Raw genomic sequence first — 17,172 nt, 5'->3', positions numbered from 1 at the left:
TCTAGTGGTTTTTCCCACTTTCTTCAATTTAAGTCTGAATTTGGCAATAAGGAGTTTATGATCTGAGCCACGGTTAACTCCCAGTCTTGCTTTTTTGACTGTATAGAGCTTCCCCATCTTTGGCTGCAAAGAATATAATCAGTCTGATTTTGGTGTTGACCATCTGGTGATATCCATGTGTAGAGTCTTCTCTTGTGTTGTTGGAAGAGGGTGTTTGCTGTGACCAGTGCGTTCTCTTGGCAAAACCCTATTAGCCTCTCAAGCAGGTAATTATAGAAATAATGGGATATATACACATACTTCCATACACACAGTTATAACCAAAGTATTCTAAAGAAAAGAGTACAGGAGATTGATGTCATGAACAAGGGAAACGAAAAGTGATATGAACCAATTAAAAGCAGAGCCAGCTAATTTTCAATCTGGAAAACTGAGCATAAACTTAGTGCAAACTGGACATATAGCAAAAGTTCCACAATTTAGCTAACTTGGTGAAAAAAGAAAAAGTTAAGGAAAAAAGGAGATGAAAGAGAAGAAGGGAGGGGAAAAAAGAAAAGGGGGTGGATAAGAGGACAAAAAAAAGAGAACAAGAAGAAAAAATAGAAAAGCAAAGATTTAGACATCTGCAAAAAAAGATTTCTATATATTCAGAAATAGCTACATCCAGTAAAGAACTATAAGAAAAGCATTTGCATGTATCACAAAAAGAAAATCAGAAAAATCAACAAAAAAAAGAGTGAAAAAGGAAAAAAATCTTAAAATGAATTTTTTTTTTTAACAAGAAAAAGAGGAAAACTCCACAGTACTGCAAAAGGCCAATTTGAAGGTAGAAATACATAGGGGGAATAAACAGTGTGATTTATAAGAGAAAAATAAAAAGTTCTAACGGTCATAGTGCTTCTTGGTTGTAGAGTCTGCCCCCGTGGATGGGATTGGGTCAGTGTCCTGTGAATTTTTCCTGGTTGGGGGAGCTTGTGCCTGATGAAGCCCTATCTCGTCTCTCTGAAGAGCAGTGCAGTGTCCAGTAGGAAGTTTTGGAGCGTCTATGGCTTCAGTATGCCTTTGGGCAGTCCTTCTGGCCTGGCAGTGTTCAGTTCAGTCTCTCAGTCGAGTCCGACTCTTTGCGACCCCATGAATCGTAGCACGCCAGGCCTCCCTGTCCATCACCAGCTCCCGGAGTTCACTCAGACTCACGTCCATCAAGTCGGTGATGCCATCCAGCCATCTCATCCTCTGTCATCCCCTTCTCCTCCTGCCCCCAATCCCTCCCAGCATCAGAGTCTTTTCCAATGAGTCAAGTCTTCGCATGAGGTGGCCAAAGTATTGGAGTTTCAGCTTTAGCATCATTCCTTCCAAAGAACACCCAGGACTGATTTCCTTTAGAATGGACTGGTTGGATCTCCTTGCAGTCCAAGGGACTCTCAAGAGTCTTCTCCAACACCACAATCCAAAAGCATCAATTTTTCGGTGCTCAGGTTTCTTCACAGTCCAACTCTCACATCCATACATACTCTCACATCCATATATGACCACTGGAAAAACCATAGCCTTGACTAGACGGACCTTTGTTTGCAGTGTTAGACACGTCTATTTTCACAGTAACTTCAAAGTGGCTGTCTCAACATATCTGCACTGCTGCCCACCCCCTACTTGTCCCTGGAATCACTGCCGGTGCTTCTGTTCCCCAGTCCTGCCCTGCTCTTCTAGCTGAAGCTTGCTAGGTGGGGGCTTCTGTAGATCTTTTCTCTGCTCCCCAACTGGGCCCTCTGCATCAGAGACTCCTGTGGGCTTCCCGCAGCCCCCTGAGCCTGGCCCTATGTCTCAGAGCTAGGGTGCACTTGTCTCAGCTCCCGGGCCCGCCCCTTGTGTCTCAGGGCTTGTGTGCCCTTGTTTCAGAGGTCCACGCACTCTGTCGTGGTGCCTGTGTATTCTTTCGGCTCCCTAGGCCGCTCTCTGAGCCAGGAGGGTTATGTGCATGACAGCCCTCTGTGCCCCGGGGCTTCTGTGGGCTTCTCTCTCAGTTCCCCAAGCCCACTGTCTGATTGGGGCTACAGTCTTTGAACTGAGAAGAGCAGCTTTCTCTCTTTTCTGCCAAGTCTCTGTTTTGCCTGGTTTTCCAAGACTCTGCAGCTCCCCCGTGGGTCTGCCTGCGAGGGCGCTTTCCTGTGCATGGGAACTCCTGCTGTTTTAGACCTCCCTCCCTCCCTTGGGGCACAAGCTCTGTCCAGAGCTTCTCTGTCTTGTCCCTTTTTTTTTTTAATAGTTTTTTATTTTTTAAATTTTAAAATCTTTAATTCTTACATGCGTTCCCAAACATGAACCCCCCTCCCACCTCCCTTCCCATAACATCTCTCTGGGTCATCCCCATGCACCAGCCCCAAGCATGCTGTATCCTGCGTCAGACATAGACTGGCGATTCAATTCTTACATGATAGTATACATGTTAGAGTGCCATTCTCCCAAATCATCCCACCCTCTCCCTCTGAGTCCAAAAGTCCGTTATACACATCTGTGTCTTTTTCCTGTCTTGCATACAGGGTCGTCATTGCCATCTTCCTAAATTCCATATATATGTGTTAGTATACTGTATTGGTGTTTTCCTTTCTGGCTTACTTCACTCTGTATAATCGGCTCCAGTTTCATCCATCTCATCAGAACTGATTCAAATGAATTATTTTTAACGGCTGTCTTGTCCCTTTTTATGTCTCCATCCTTTCTCCTACCTCATTCCAGGCAGCTTAGCCTGCCCCCGCCCCACAGAGGCCTGGGGTCTTCTGTCGTCTAGAGGTTGCTTTGCAGGAGTTGTTCCATGTCTTGTTGAATTTTTGATGTATTTCTGGGAAGGCTGGTGATCCCCACATCTTAGTTCTCTGCCATCTTCTTCCATACAGTGAACATTCTTATCTGAAAGCAACTTTTATATTGATGAAATGTTTGAGCCTTATATCAAGAAAACGTTCATCAGATTTGCTTATTTACAAGTGTATTAAATATAGAGGCAAACCAATAAAATGTAGGATGATAAGATGGTCATAAAGCTTCTAATTTGTTACAGATATAGCAATGATAATAATAATATACCTGAATGGATCTTGAACTATTTTTCCCCATATGTCACTAATATAGCTTAACCCTGTCAGTTTTTCATTATTATTCAAATCATATTCAGTGGCAGGGTAAATACCAACTTGGCTTCATAATTCTGCAAGTGTGTATCTTTGATGGAGATTATAAAATTTTACTCACTTACCAATGGCAGTGTTTTCTTTCAGTGTAACCAGTTAAGTTTTCATCCTTACAGCAAAGTCTTAGGGGTCACAGTGGAAACAAACGGTTGCCCTGGTTTGTGGCTGAAATAAATGTTAATCATGGCTGACTTCATTCTGCCCCATGAAATGTGTGCTTTACAGTGACATTCAGAATAGTACAAATTAGCTAAAGGTTGCGTTTTCATTCTCTAGGCTCCGTTTTACAAATTCTGTAAATGAGTCATGCGTGTATTTGGTTTTCTTTAGACACCACAGATTGCTGTGTCCTGTGGTTTTATGTACGCAAGCTCTCTTGCTGATAAGCGTTTTTGTCCTAAGTGGAAGAGAGAGAGGACAGAAGTGCAGAGGAATGCATTTCTAAAAGCATGCAAAGGAGATCTGTAAGCGAGAATGTTTATGGTGTGGGTTCAGAGTCATTCATTTATGAGCTAACCTAACCTTTATCATATAAAAGACACTGTGTTAAGTACTCTGAGGAATACTCTCACATCTATAAGATATAGCTCATGCTCTAGAAGCTCACTATTTAGTCTCAGGATAAGACAAATAAGGGGCTTCCTAAGTGGCTTACTGGTAAAGAATCTGCCTACCAATGCAGGAGACTCAGTTCAATGCCTGGTCTGATCCCAGGGTCAGGAAGATCCTCTGTAGAAGGAAATGGCAACCCACTCCTGTACTTTTGCCTGGGAAATCCCACAGACAGAGGAGCCTGGCCATCTACAGCCATGGAATCACAAAGAATTGGACACAGCTTAGCAACCAAACAAGACAAGTACAGAGAGCATTACAATCTTATTTAAAACAAGGACAGTCAGAGAAAATACATGCAATGTTTTATGAATGTCCAGTGGGGGCCAAATAGCATCCAAGGGAAAGGAAATATGACTTCATGGAAAGAGTTTCGAATGATCCTGAGGACAGACATACCTAGGCACTACAGAACTAGGAAATAGTCTAGACAAAGGCAAGATTTAGAAAGGCAGAAGATGTGTTTGGGCACAGGAAGTCATCCACGTGGATTCAGAGGAAGATGCTGCCAAAACGATACGACTGGACCAAGATTATGTGAGACCTTGGATGCTAGAGCAAAGTGCACATTTATTTCCCAGGAGCGCAGCAGATAATCTCGGGAACAAGTATGATAAAGACAGCTTGCAGAACTCAGTGAAGCTGTGAGCCATGTGCAGGGCCAGCCAAGACAGATGGGTCATAGTGAGGATGGGCTCAATAAAGGACAGAAACCGTAAGGCTCTAACAGAAGCAGAAAAGATTAAGAATAGGTGGGAAGAATACATAGAAGAACTATACAAAAAAGGTCTTAATGACACAAATAGCCATGATGGTGTGGTTGGCTACTCACCCAGAGCCAGACATCCTGGCATGTGCAGTCAAGTGGGCCTCAGGAAGCATTACTGCAAATAAAGGTAGTGGAGGTGATGGAATTCCAGCTGAGCTATTTGAAATCCTAAAGGATGATGATATTAAAGTGCTGCACTCAATATACCAGCAAATTTGGAAAACTTAGCAATGACCACAGGACTGGAAAAGGTCAGTTTTCACTCCAATCCCAAAGAAGGGTGATGCCAAAGAATGTTCAAACTATTGCACAATTGCACTCATCTCACACGCTAGTAAAGTAATGCTCAAAATTCCCTAAGCCAGGCTTCAGCAATACATGAACTATGAACTTCCAGATGTTCAAGCTGGATTTAGAAAGGCAGAGGAACCAGAGATCAAATTACCAACATCTGTTGGATCATCAAGAAAGCACGAGAATTCCAGAAAAACATCTACTTCTGCTTTTTGGCTGTACCCAAAGCCTTTGACTGTGTGGATCACAACAAACTGTGGAAAATTCTTCAAGAGATAGGAATACCAGACAACTTTACCTGCCTCCTGAGAAATCTGTGTGCAGGTTGAGAAGCAACAGTTAGAACTGGACATGGAAAAATTGACTGGTTCAAAATTTAGAAAAGAGTATGACGAGACTATATATTGCCAGGCTGCTTATTTAACTTATATGCAGACTATATCATGTGGAATGCCATGCTGGATAAAATACAAGCTACAATCAAGATTGCCAGGAGAAGTATCAGCAACCTCAGATATGCAGATGATACCATTCATGGCAGAAAGTGAAGAGGAACTAAACAGACCCTTGACGAGGGTGAAAGAGGAGAGTGAAAAGCTGGCTTAAAACTCAGCATTCAAAAAAATGAAGATCATGGTGTCCGGTCTCATCACTTCATGGCAAATGGAAGAGGAAAACATAGAAGCAGTGACAGATTTTAGTTTCCTGGACTCCAGAATCACTACAGATATTGATAGCAGCCATGAAACTAAAAGACAGTTGCTCTTGGAAGGAGAGCTATGAAAATCTAGAAAGCATGTTAAGAAGCAGAGACATCACCTTGCTGACAAAGGTCGGAAGAGTCAGAGCTATGGTTTTTCCACTAGTCATGTACAGATGTGAGAGTTGGACCATAAAGAAGGCTGAGCACTGAAGAATTCACGTTTTCAAGTTGTGGGACTGGAGAAGACTCTCGAGAGTCCTTTGGACTGCAAAGAGATTGAACTAGTTAATCCTAAAGGATACCAACCCTGAATATTCATTGGAAGAGCTGATAGTGAAGCTGAAATTCCAATACTTCAGCCACCTAGATGAGACGAGCTAGCTGAGTCACTGGAAAAGACCCTGATGCTGAGAAAGATCGAAGGCACAAAGAGAAGGGTGTGGCAGAGGATGAAATTGCTAGATAGCTTCAAGGATGCAGTATCCGTACATGAGCAAACTCTGGGTGATAGTGTAGGACAGGGAAGCCTGGTGTGCTGCAGTCCATGGGATCCCAGGGAGAAGTGCATGACTTAGTGACTGAACAACAATGAATGATAAAGACTTTAAGGCTGAAACATATCCAGGCAGGCACTTGCCTTTCACACACCACTTAGTATCCTCAGAGGATGGTCCATGGACCTCTGCTGGTCCTAATCAGGATGCTACTGGCTCACACTGAGAAGAATACCAAAAATGAAATTAAACATTTAGGAATTTCTCAGAACAATTTGCCATTGTCATCAAAGTATATAATTTAATACTTTCCAACCCACCTGGGTTGGAAAAGAATTGGTTCTTTACCATCGATAACCTGAGGGCACCTTAGTGCCTCCCCCATACGGTGCTTAGCCTGTAGATATCAAAATTTTGCAGCCAAAGTCTGAGTTTCTGTTGTTCCCCTCATCTCACAGGACATTTTCCTTAGTTGCATTCTGATATCAACATTTTGATATTGCTCCTTAATGTTGACCTGTTTGAAGGGAGTAATATTAGATCATAGAAATTAACCCCAGGTGATCTAGACCACAGGTTTGCAAACTTGGCCCATGAGCAAACCCAGCTCTCTGCCAATATTGTACATGAAATTTTATTTCAACACAGCTATACTCATTTGTCTCCATTTCATCCATGGCTGATTTTCTGCTACCGTAGCAGAGTTGAGTACGTGCCACAAACACTTCGGGGTTTTCAAATCCTAAAATATTTACTGGCTGGCCTGTTGCAATAAAAGTTTGTTATGGAAAGTGATTGGGTCTCGAAATGGAGATTACTTAACAGGTACCCGCAATTCTTATTTTCCTGAAAGACTAGCCAGGAAGAAATCTGGGGCAAAGCTGGGATTCAGGAAGCCATCGAGAAGGAAGAAGGCTCCACATATGTTCACACATACTTTGGGCAGGTATGAAAGGAAGTTTGGAGCGTATTCTGCATTAAATAATCCCTTACATACCTTTTTTTTTTTTTTCTTTAGCACACATAAGGATGTAAGTTAATGAAATTTGATGGAACAGATGTCATCCCTGTTAGTGATTTTAAAAGATATCAGGTTTGTATCCTACAGATGATAGCACCCACAGAAGTGCACAGAAATTAAAGTTATGTCACTTAAAAATTTCTTTTAAAAGGTATTTTATTTTCTCCTTGGCCTTCTAAAATGCATCATCACAATCAAAACAAGATTTTGGCCTGAAAGTCATAGGTTCATGAATTGGCATATCTGGAATAACAGAAAAAGATGTTAAGTAAAACCATGTTATATAAAACTATGCTTCCTTTTCTCACTACATTTTTGGGTCATGTTTATCATTGTGGAGCACATCTCTGCCGCGTAATCTGCTACACTCTACCTATTTTCACACTCAGCTATATTCTCAGACACAGGATAGATAATTCAGGTATGAAAAAGAAAAAAAAAAAAAGGAGAACTATTTGGTGGTGTAAAATCCTCTATAGAACAAAGAAGGCCATGTTGCACGATTGTAAAATAAACTTATGTGGTAGGTCGTATTACCTCCACTTCACCAGTAAAGAAACTGAAATTTAGAGAAGTTACAGAACTTGTCAATGTCATATAGGTAGTAAATGAAGGAAACTGTATTTCCATCTAAGGATGTCTTCCTGCTCTCCTACCTAGAGTTTGATAAAACTAAATACCATTTTAGAATACAAATTTAAGTGGAAGAAAAGGAAAATGAGTGAGATTGGGATCCATAGAGGTAAAAAACATCTTCAGTTCAATATAGACAAGATCAGGTGGGAAAAGAATGCAAGTAAGCTGATTATATAGATGTAAAAAAAAAAAAAAAGGCAGGAGTGAAAAAGAATGATGTTGTGGAGATACAAGGGTTAGAGGCATATTGAATATATTTTGAATAATAAAACAGCTTCCAAATTTTCAAGTGTCTGCCTACATATATATTTATGAATGCATATTATCAACAATGAAATGAAACATCTGCAACCCACACCTACAAGAATGCAAAGGGTTGTAAATAGTCCCCTGGCTCACTAGGATATGCTGGAATTCAGGAACAAATTCATGTATCAATGTTTTGATGCTCATAAATCAGCCACAGGTGAATCATGTTTGCAAATCACTAATAACTTGGGAACGTATATTTATTGCGCCAGAACCACCTGGGCTATTCAAAGTCATTGCAAGGGTATATTTTATTCAGCTATCTTTTAAGAAAGGGAATCCACCCCCCCCCACCCCACCCACCCCATTCAGTTGTCTTTTAGGAACAAGACTTCCTCTCTCTCTCTCTCTCTCCCATTCTCTTACTCTTTCTGTCCTCCCCCTTTCTTTACTTTTTACACAAATCTTAATTGAACCTAGATATCTATTCATGTCTATGAGTAAAAGGCCAGAAATTTCTTTAATTTTTAGAGATGTTTTTGACTCAGAAGAAAATAATTTAAAAGATGAATTTTCCCCTCATTTTTTCTATATTATATTAAAAACTGCTCATTATTTATGATCCAAAGGCCAATTTCAAGACTAAGAGGAACAGACCACCAAGCTTAGAGGTGAGCCATTCAGAAACTAATCCTCCTTTGACCCCCTTCCTGAAAGTGAAACTGAAGTCACTCAGTGGTGTCTGACTCTTTGTGACCCACAGACTGTAGCCCCCCAGGCTCCTCTGTCTATGGGATTTTCCAGGCAAGAGCACTAGAGTGGGTTGCCATTTCCTTCTCCAAGGGATCTTCTTGACCCAGGGATCAAACCCGGGTCTCCCACATTGTAGGCAGACTCTTTACTGTCTGAGCCACCAGAGACCTCCTTCCTCAGTTCAGTTCAGTCGCTCAGTCGTGTTTGACTCTTTGCGACCCCATGAATCGCAGCATGCCCTGTCCATCACCAACTCCCGGAGTTCATTCAGACTCACGTCCATCGAGTCAGTGATGCCATCCAGCCATCTCATCCTCTGTCATCCCCTTCTCCTCCTGCCCTCAATCCCTCCCAGCATCGGAGTCTTTTCCAGTGAGTCAACTCTTCGCATGAGGTGGCCAAAGTACTGGAGTTTCAGCTTTAGCATCATTCCTTCCAAAGAAATCCCAGGGTTGATCTTCAGAATGGACTGGTTGGATCTCCTTGCAGTCCAAGGGACTCTCAAGAGTTTTCTCCAACACCACAGTTCAAAAGCATCAATTCTTCAGAGCTCAGCTTTCTTCACAGTCCAACTCTCACATCCATACATGACCACTGGAAATCCCCCTTCCTAGGCACTTTCAAATTCCGACCCGAGCAAATGGTCCTGCACGAATGTCTAGCTGTAAGACATCACACAGCCATGGAGTCCTGCAAACTACTTTCCTGGCATTGTGGTCCACCCTTGTATTTCTCAGACCCTGCAACGTGAACACTTTTAAAAACCTTTTTTTTTTTTTTTTTTTTCTGAATGAAATTGTTGACTGCTCATGTCTCTCTGTTCCACAGACAGACTCTCTGCAGTCTGCCGGGCTCCTCTGTCTATGGGATTTCCCAGGCAAGAATACTGGAGTGGGTTACCAATTCCTTCTCTAGGGTATCTTCCTAACCCAGTAATGAAACTCACATCTCCTGTATCAGCAGGCGGATTCTTTACCACTGAGCAGCAGGGCACTAACACAGATGCCTAGTGCTTTGAAGAGGAAAAATGAGGTATACCTGAGCAAGACAAAGTTATAAGGTAGGGGTGTGTAGGGGTGTGTGTGTGTATCACAGGATCTGAGGGGTTAGGGAATCAATCAAGAAAAGCTTTCCAGATTAAACTCTAAACTGGGTCCTGAAGAATACATATGTGTTAGTCTTTTGAATAATAGTATAATAGAACTCCAGGCAGAAGGAATAGTGGCAAAGGTTTGGAAGTAAACAAGTTTGCTTCTGGTGAATTGTGTTAAATTGTTCAGTTAGTAGAGTAAGAAGAATGCAAATAATGAGAGAAAAAAACAGGAGATAGAAAGATCAGAAGATTGAGTACTGCAGACCAAGTTACTGAGTCTGGATTTGACTCTAAAAAATAGTTAATAACAACTTTTAAATAAAGAAATGACAGGGTCTAATTTTAGAGAAGAAAAGAAATTGGGAGCAGGGAGACCAATTTGAGAGGGTTGCCAGCAATTCCTGGGAAAATGGTCACCCACAAAAATCCATTGCACTGGAGATAGAAATAGATAGGTTAAGAAAAGTATGATCAAGAGAATTGGTTAAAACATGCAGACAAATGACTAGGTGGCTATGATGACGAAGAGGAGGAGCCAAGGATGAAACCCATGTGTCCAGCTTGGAAAATTCAATGGATGGGAGAGAGTCTTTCTGCTCCTCTGTCCTTCACTATCTCCTGGAGTTTGCTCAAACTCATGTCCATTGAGTCTCTGATGGCATCCATCCATCCTATCCTCTGTCACGCCCTTCTGCTTTTGCCTTCAGTCTTTCCCAGCATCAGGGTCTTTTCCAGTGAATTGGCCCTTTGTATCAGTTGGCCAGAGTATTGGAGCTTGAGCTTCAGCATCAGTCCTTCCTATGAATATTGAGGTCAGTATGTATCTTGAGATAATTAATGACTGAATCAAAGGATCCAAGGACTACTTCAGTTTTTATTCCAAATGTCTTGGTGAAAGACATCAGTTACTTAGTTGTAGAGAAGAAGAAAGCATGTATGAAGAATCACTTCAACTTTCTCCAGCAACACTGTGCCCTGAGATTTTGAAATATTAAAGTATTCAGTTCTTGGGGAAGTAGGGCAGAGATCTCAGTGGTAAGATAGCTGTAACTATGCCTCAGTATCTTCACCCATGTGATGAAAAGGAAAGGCTTTACTTTGCTTTGGTAAAATATATGTTGATGACAATAATGGGACATTATTCTATGGAGCTAAGAGGGGCGCAGTCTGAACAAGCACTCCTTTTAATGTTAGGTCTGTCCCTGAGAGACAATATCTTATTTAAGATTTCTTTCTAGTAACTATTAAGGAAAACTTAAGATTCTTATAGAGTGTCAGGAAATCAAATAAACAGCAACAGGGACTGATCTTTCATGTACAGCTGATTTTACCTACTGTTATTTATTGCATCAATCCTCAACTTTGGAACAATTAATATTTTGAAATAGATAATTTTCTGTTAGAAGAAATCTGTCCTGTGCATTGGATGCCGTATTTTTTCTTTCCAGTTTCATTGAGAATTCAAGGATGTTTAGCAGCGTCCCTGGTCTTTACTTACTAGATGCCAGTAATACCTTTCTCAGTTGTAACAACCAATATCTCCAGATGTTACTAAATGGTACCAGTGGGTGAGAGGCAAAATGACTGCCAGTTGAGAAATATTCTTACAATGTGTTAGATAAAGTTGAAGACAATCACCTTGTTTTTCCCTGAAGGATTCTTTGATATTATATTAGGAAGGAGGAGTTCTGTTAATTAGTGTGTTTGTGTAAGGGGGGTCGATCACGATAGTGGGAATGACATAATTCCTGAGTCCTGGGCACAAGGACACTTTGACTGTAACAAGCATTGAGACTGGAGGACTCTCTCTTGTTCCTCTTTTTACTGTTCTCCAAGGATAGGAATTATTTTATTTTTCACTATCTTTATTCAGCTCTAATAACCAATATCTGCCTGTGCTTACTATGTTCTGGAGGCTGTTATAAAGGAGTTACAAATGGGGCACTCCTCTCTTTTCCCCTCATTCTGCCCTTCAGTGTGTTACTGAGGGCATCTTGATACCCTCGCGAACAAACATATATGTCATGTAAAATAACAGCTGCTTTCAGAAGCTAACCCAGAAGAGCCAGTCCTGTCCAGAATATTTCCTCCTTCTCCATGTACCAAGCTCCCTTTGCTTTTAGGAGAAACAGGTGATTGATTCTGAGCTGTGCTATTTGTTTACACTGATTATCTAATGAGCAACACAACTGCACAATAATTGCTTTTATTGGCTTTTCCAGAATGCTGCAGAGAGTGTAACCATCATAAAATGTCTCTCTATTTCCAATGCAAATTGCTTTCAATTTTTTGGTCGCCTGATAAGCTGGTGAGAGAGAAATGTTTTAAGTACATAATCCTAGAGCCCATTATTAGGAGTATTTTTATTTTCTTATCTTCTGGCATCCATTTCCAAGTAGTTCGTGCCTCTAATCAAGAATTAATGATTCCATATAGAAAAAACATCAGGACTATTTTTTGTTTGTTTGGGTCTATTTTCCTTTTTTTTTTCAAGATAAATATGCTGGCAAGGCACTTTGACCTAATCTTACCCCTAATTTTTTTCTAATGTTCAACTTAGATATATATTTGTTTGGTTGATATTTAGAAAATCTAATTTGGATGAGATACGCTCTCTTTACTTAATATTTTTGTCGAACAATCTGTAACAGATAGAAACGAAAACAGATGAACTCTTAGTAGGAATAGAGGAGAGAGAAATCAAGAAGAGGGTTCTGGATCTTAAGGTGCTCGTTGCCTACGTAACACTTTGTCTCCAGTGAGTTCCAAGTATCACATTTCACTTGACTAAATTAAGTATGCGTGTTAAGGTTCTGATAAAACAGTCTCTCCTAAGGCAGGTCTTATTAAGAAAAGCAGATTGTTCAGGATTATTTCAAAAGGTTACATTTCTTCTTCCCTTTATGAAACAGGAGAAGATTTTTCTCCAGTGTTCACTGTAAGAACCGGTTGAATTCACTGTTGAGCTGCTGGATATAAAACTCATAAGGAGGACATAGGCATCCTTCTATGATTGGGCCCCTCTGGAGTTTTTAATTCTCAGACTTTTCCACACTGAGCCTCCAGCAATTTGTCAGTTACAGTTGAGGCTGCCCTTCTCTGGCACCGTTTCCCTAAGGGCTTCTGCTCCTCGGTCTCTGCTTTGGTAAGTTGTAATTATCTGCATTTTTCCCTTTCTCTCCAGTTTTGGAGGCAGCAGTTTGCCTTGTGACCTCATTTTCCTGAAGGATCTAGAAGGATTGTTGGTTTTTATTAGCAAATTGAACCTGACAATGTATAAAAAGAGTTAGCTACCAATGACCAAGCACTTTTTATCTCAAGTAAGCAGAGCCGTTTTAACATTTGGAAATCAATGAGTGTACTTTATCACATAATTAGGCTAAGAAGAAAAATCACATGTTCATATCACTAAACACTGGAAATACATTTGACAAAATTTAACATCCATTCGTGATAAAGACTCTCAGTAACAAGAAACGAAAAGGAACTTTCTCAACTTGATTAAGAATACCTTCAAAATGGCTACAGCTAACATCATGCTTAGTGGTGAGAAGCTTGAAGCTTTCTCTCTAACATCAGGAACAAGTCAAGGTTAAGGGATACAAGGTTAATGTGCAAAAGTCACCTGCATTCCTATAATACTAGCAATGAACAAGTGGAATTTGAAAGTAAAAGCATAATACCATTTACATTAATACCCAAAGTATGAAATACTTAGGTATAAATTTAACAGCTCTGTATTAACTCTATAAGAAAAAAAATTATGAAGCTCTAATAAAAAAAAATTAAAGAGATAAATGGACATGGGTAGGAAGACAATGTTGTGAAGATGTCAGTTCTTCCCAATTTGATTTTAGATTCAACACATTCCTAATCAAAATTTCAGCAAATTATTTTGAAGACATTATTGAAATGATTCCAAAGTTTCTATGGAGAACAAAAGACCTGAAACAACCAACATAATGTTAAAGAAGAACAGAGTCCTGAACAGATATCTTATCAAAGATAAAATAAGCATACTAAAGATGCTCAACAATCATATATATGCCATTCAGTTCAGTTCAGTCGTGTCTGACTCTGCGACCCCATGAATTGCATCATGCCAGGCCTCCCTGTCCATCACCATCTCCCGGAGTTCACTCAAACTCATGTCCATTGAGTCGGTGATGCCATCCAGCCATCTCATCCTCTGTCATCGCCTTTTCCTCCTGCCCCCAATCCCTCCCAGCATCAGAGTCTTTTCCAATGAGTCAACTCTTCACATGAGGTGGCCAAAAGTATTGGAGTTTCAGCTTTAGCATCATTCCTTCCAAAGAAATCCCAGAGCTGATCTCCTTTAGAATGGACTGTTTGGATCTCCTTGCAGTCCAAGGCACTCTCAAGAGTCTTCTCCAACACCACAGTTCAAAAGCATCGATTCTTTGGTGCTCAGCCTTCTTCACAGTGCAACTCTCACATCCATACATGACTACTGGAAAAACCATAGCCTTGACTAGATGGACCCTTGTTAGCAAAGTCATATATGCCATTAGGGAATTGCAAATCAAAACGACAATGAGCTACCTCTATCTACTTAACAGAAATGCCGCAATCCAAAACACTGATGATATCAAATGCTGATAAGATTATGGAGCAAGAGGAACTTTCAATTTTTGCTGGTGGGAATGCACAGTAATAAAGTTATTTTGTAAGACTATGGATATTAAAATACTTAATAAAACTGTAGTCCATTAAAACACATGTGATCAAGTCATATTTAACCCATGATTTTTTCATTTATCAGAAAATTAATCAATATAATTCCTCCAGTTTATTAATGAAAGAAAAAAAATCATGTTTTCTGTTTTCAAAGAAGTAAAACATTAAAAAAAAACTCTTTTCACTTCAGGAACTTCCTTAACTTGATTCAATGTTATTTACCAAAATCCACCTGACCCGCCTCTTGAGAAACCTATATGCAGGTCAGGAAGCAACAGTTAGAACTGGACATGGAACAACAGACTGGTTCCAAATAGGAAAAGGAGTAAATCAAGGCTGTATATTGTCACCCTGCTTATTTAATTTATATGCAGAGTACATCATGAGAAATACTGGGCTGGAAGAAACACAAGCTGGAATCAAGATTGCTGGGAGAAATATCAATCACCTCAGATATGCAGATGACACCACCCTTATGGCAGAAAGTGAAGAGGAACTAAAAGCCTCTTGATGAAAGTGAAAGAGGAGAGTGAAAAAGTTGGCTTAAAGCTCAACATTCAGAAAATGAAGATCATGGCATCTGGTCCCATCACTTCATGAGAAATAGATGGGGAATCAGTGGAAACAGTGTCAGACTTTGCTTTTTTGTGCTCCAAAATCACTGCAGATGGTGATTGCAGCCATGAAATTAAAAGAAAAGGAAAGTTATGATCAACCTAGGTAGCATATTTAAAAGCAGAGACATTACTTTGCCAACAAAGGTCCATCTAGTCAAGGCTATGGTTTTTCCTGTGGTCATGTATGGATGTGAGAGTTGGACTGTGAAGAAGGCTGAGTGCCAAAGAATTGATGCTTTTGAACTGTGGTGTTGGAGAAGACTCTTGAGAGTCCCTTGGACTGCAAGGAGATCCAAGCAGTCCATTCTGAAGGAGATCACCCCTGGGATTTCTTTGGAGGGACTGATGCTAAAGCTGAAACTCCAGTACTTTGGCCACCTCATGCGAAGAATTGACTCATTGGAAAAGACTCTGATGCTGGGAGGGATTGGGGGCAGGAGGAGAAGGGGACGACAGAGGATGAGATGGCTGGATGGTATCACTGACTCGATGGACGCGAGTCTGAGTGAACTCTGGGAGTTGGTGATGGACAGGGAGGCCTGGCGTACTGCAGTTCATGAGGTTGCAAAGAGTTGGACACAACTGAGCGACTGATCTGAACTGAACTGAACCAAAATCCTGCAACAAATATTTATAATGGAAAATTCAGGCACTGTCTTTGTAACTGGAGATGAGTCAAGTTTGCTCAGAGCAATATCTAACAAGAGCATAGGTCATCACTGTGCCCAACTTCAAGGACACTGTTCATGTAGATTTTGTTGTCTGTGGGTCCACAGAGGACTAAACCAGAAAGAAACTATACAGGTCTTTAAAGTGACACTACTGTAGTAACATTAATAGATAATGTGAAATTTGCTTCAAAAAGAGGGAGGGGGATTTAAAAAATCAGCTTTTTTTCTTGTAATATCACCTATAAATGTATGTTCCAGATAAATTATGAAACTGTGAAACGTAAAAGTACTAAAGTTGATATAAGAAATTGAGAAGCACATGTTTATAATCTGTACATTGGAGAAAGCTTGTTATATTAATTATCATAGAATAGACCACATGGCAAGCCTTTTATTTATTTAATTATACTAAAATTAGGGACTTCTATTATGGTAAGGAGGTGGGAAAAAGCTAAAAGATGACAGATTGGAAGAAGAGATTAAATAAAACATAATTATTTATATCTATGTTATACTAAGAACTCACACAAATCAAAAAGAAAATGCAGAAAACCCAATAGACAAAATAGTAATAAAAACAGTAGCAGTGGTAATAGTAGAGTAGTAGTAGCAAATATGCAAACAGACCCTCAGTATATGATGACACGTTCAGTTAAACATTTACTGAGAGCCTATTCCTTGCCAAACGTAGATATATCATTAAACATAGTCAAAAATTCATGTCTTTATGGAAGGTATATGATTTCAGATTCAATACAAGCAAAATACAAATTAAACAAATATCACTTTGCATGCATCAGATTGGAAGAAATTAGCAAGCTAAAAAATGCCAAGTATGGGAGTGAGTATGGAGTCACAGGATTCCTGAGCATTGCTTCTTCAAGTCCAGACTGATGCGGTCATTCTACGTACCTTTAAAGCAATATTTAGTCAAATTTTCTATGGGGATTTCTATGGCTAATTGCCTTGAGAATGGCTCATATGGGTTTCTGTATAAGAATATTCAGTACAGTATTGTTTGGAGAAAGATTAAGTCATAGACCATCTCTGTGTTTATCATTGGGGCAAGATAATTTATATACCACAGACCCACACTGTAAATTATGCTATCAATTAAGGCTAAATAAAAAGGTAGACATACACATGGCACCATGGATCAATCTTAAAAATACAGCAGTGAAGGGGAAAAAAAATGTACAAAATGTGGTCTATTGTACAGCACTGTTTACTTGTCTAAAATAATACATATACAATGCAAGACTGCATGCGATTTAAAAGATTAGTGGATATGTATAAAATTGTTGCAATAATTTCAAGAGAGAAAAATGAAGGTGGGAAGTGTTTTAAAAGGAAATAAAAGAATAAGAGAACACCAAC

Source organism: Ovis aries, chromosome 15 (assembly GCF_016772045.2).
Source record: "Ovis aries strain OAR_USU_Benz2616 breed Rambouillet chromosome 15, ARS-UI_Ramb_v3.0, whole genome shotgun sequence".
NCBI classification, from domain to species: domain Eukaryota; kingdom Metazoa; phylum Chordata; class Mammalia; order Artiodactyla; family Bovidae; genus Ovis; species Ovis aries.
This window is presented reverse-complemented; position numbering follows the sequence as displayed.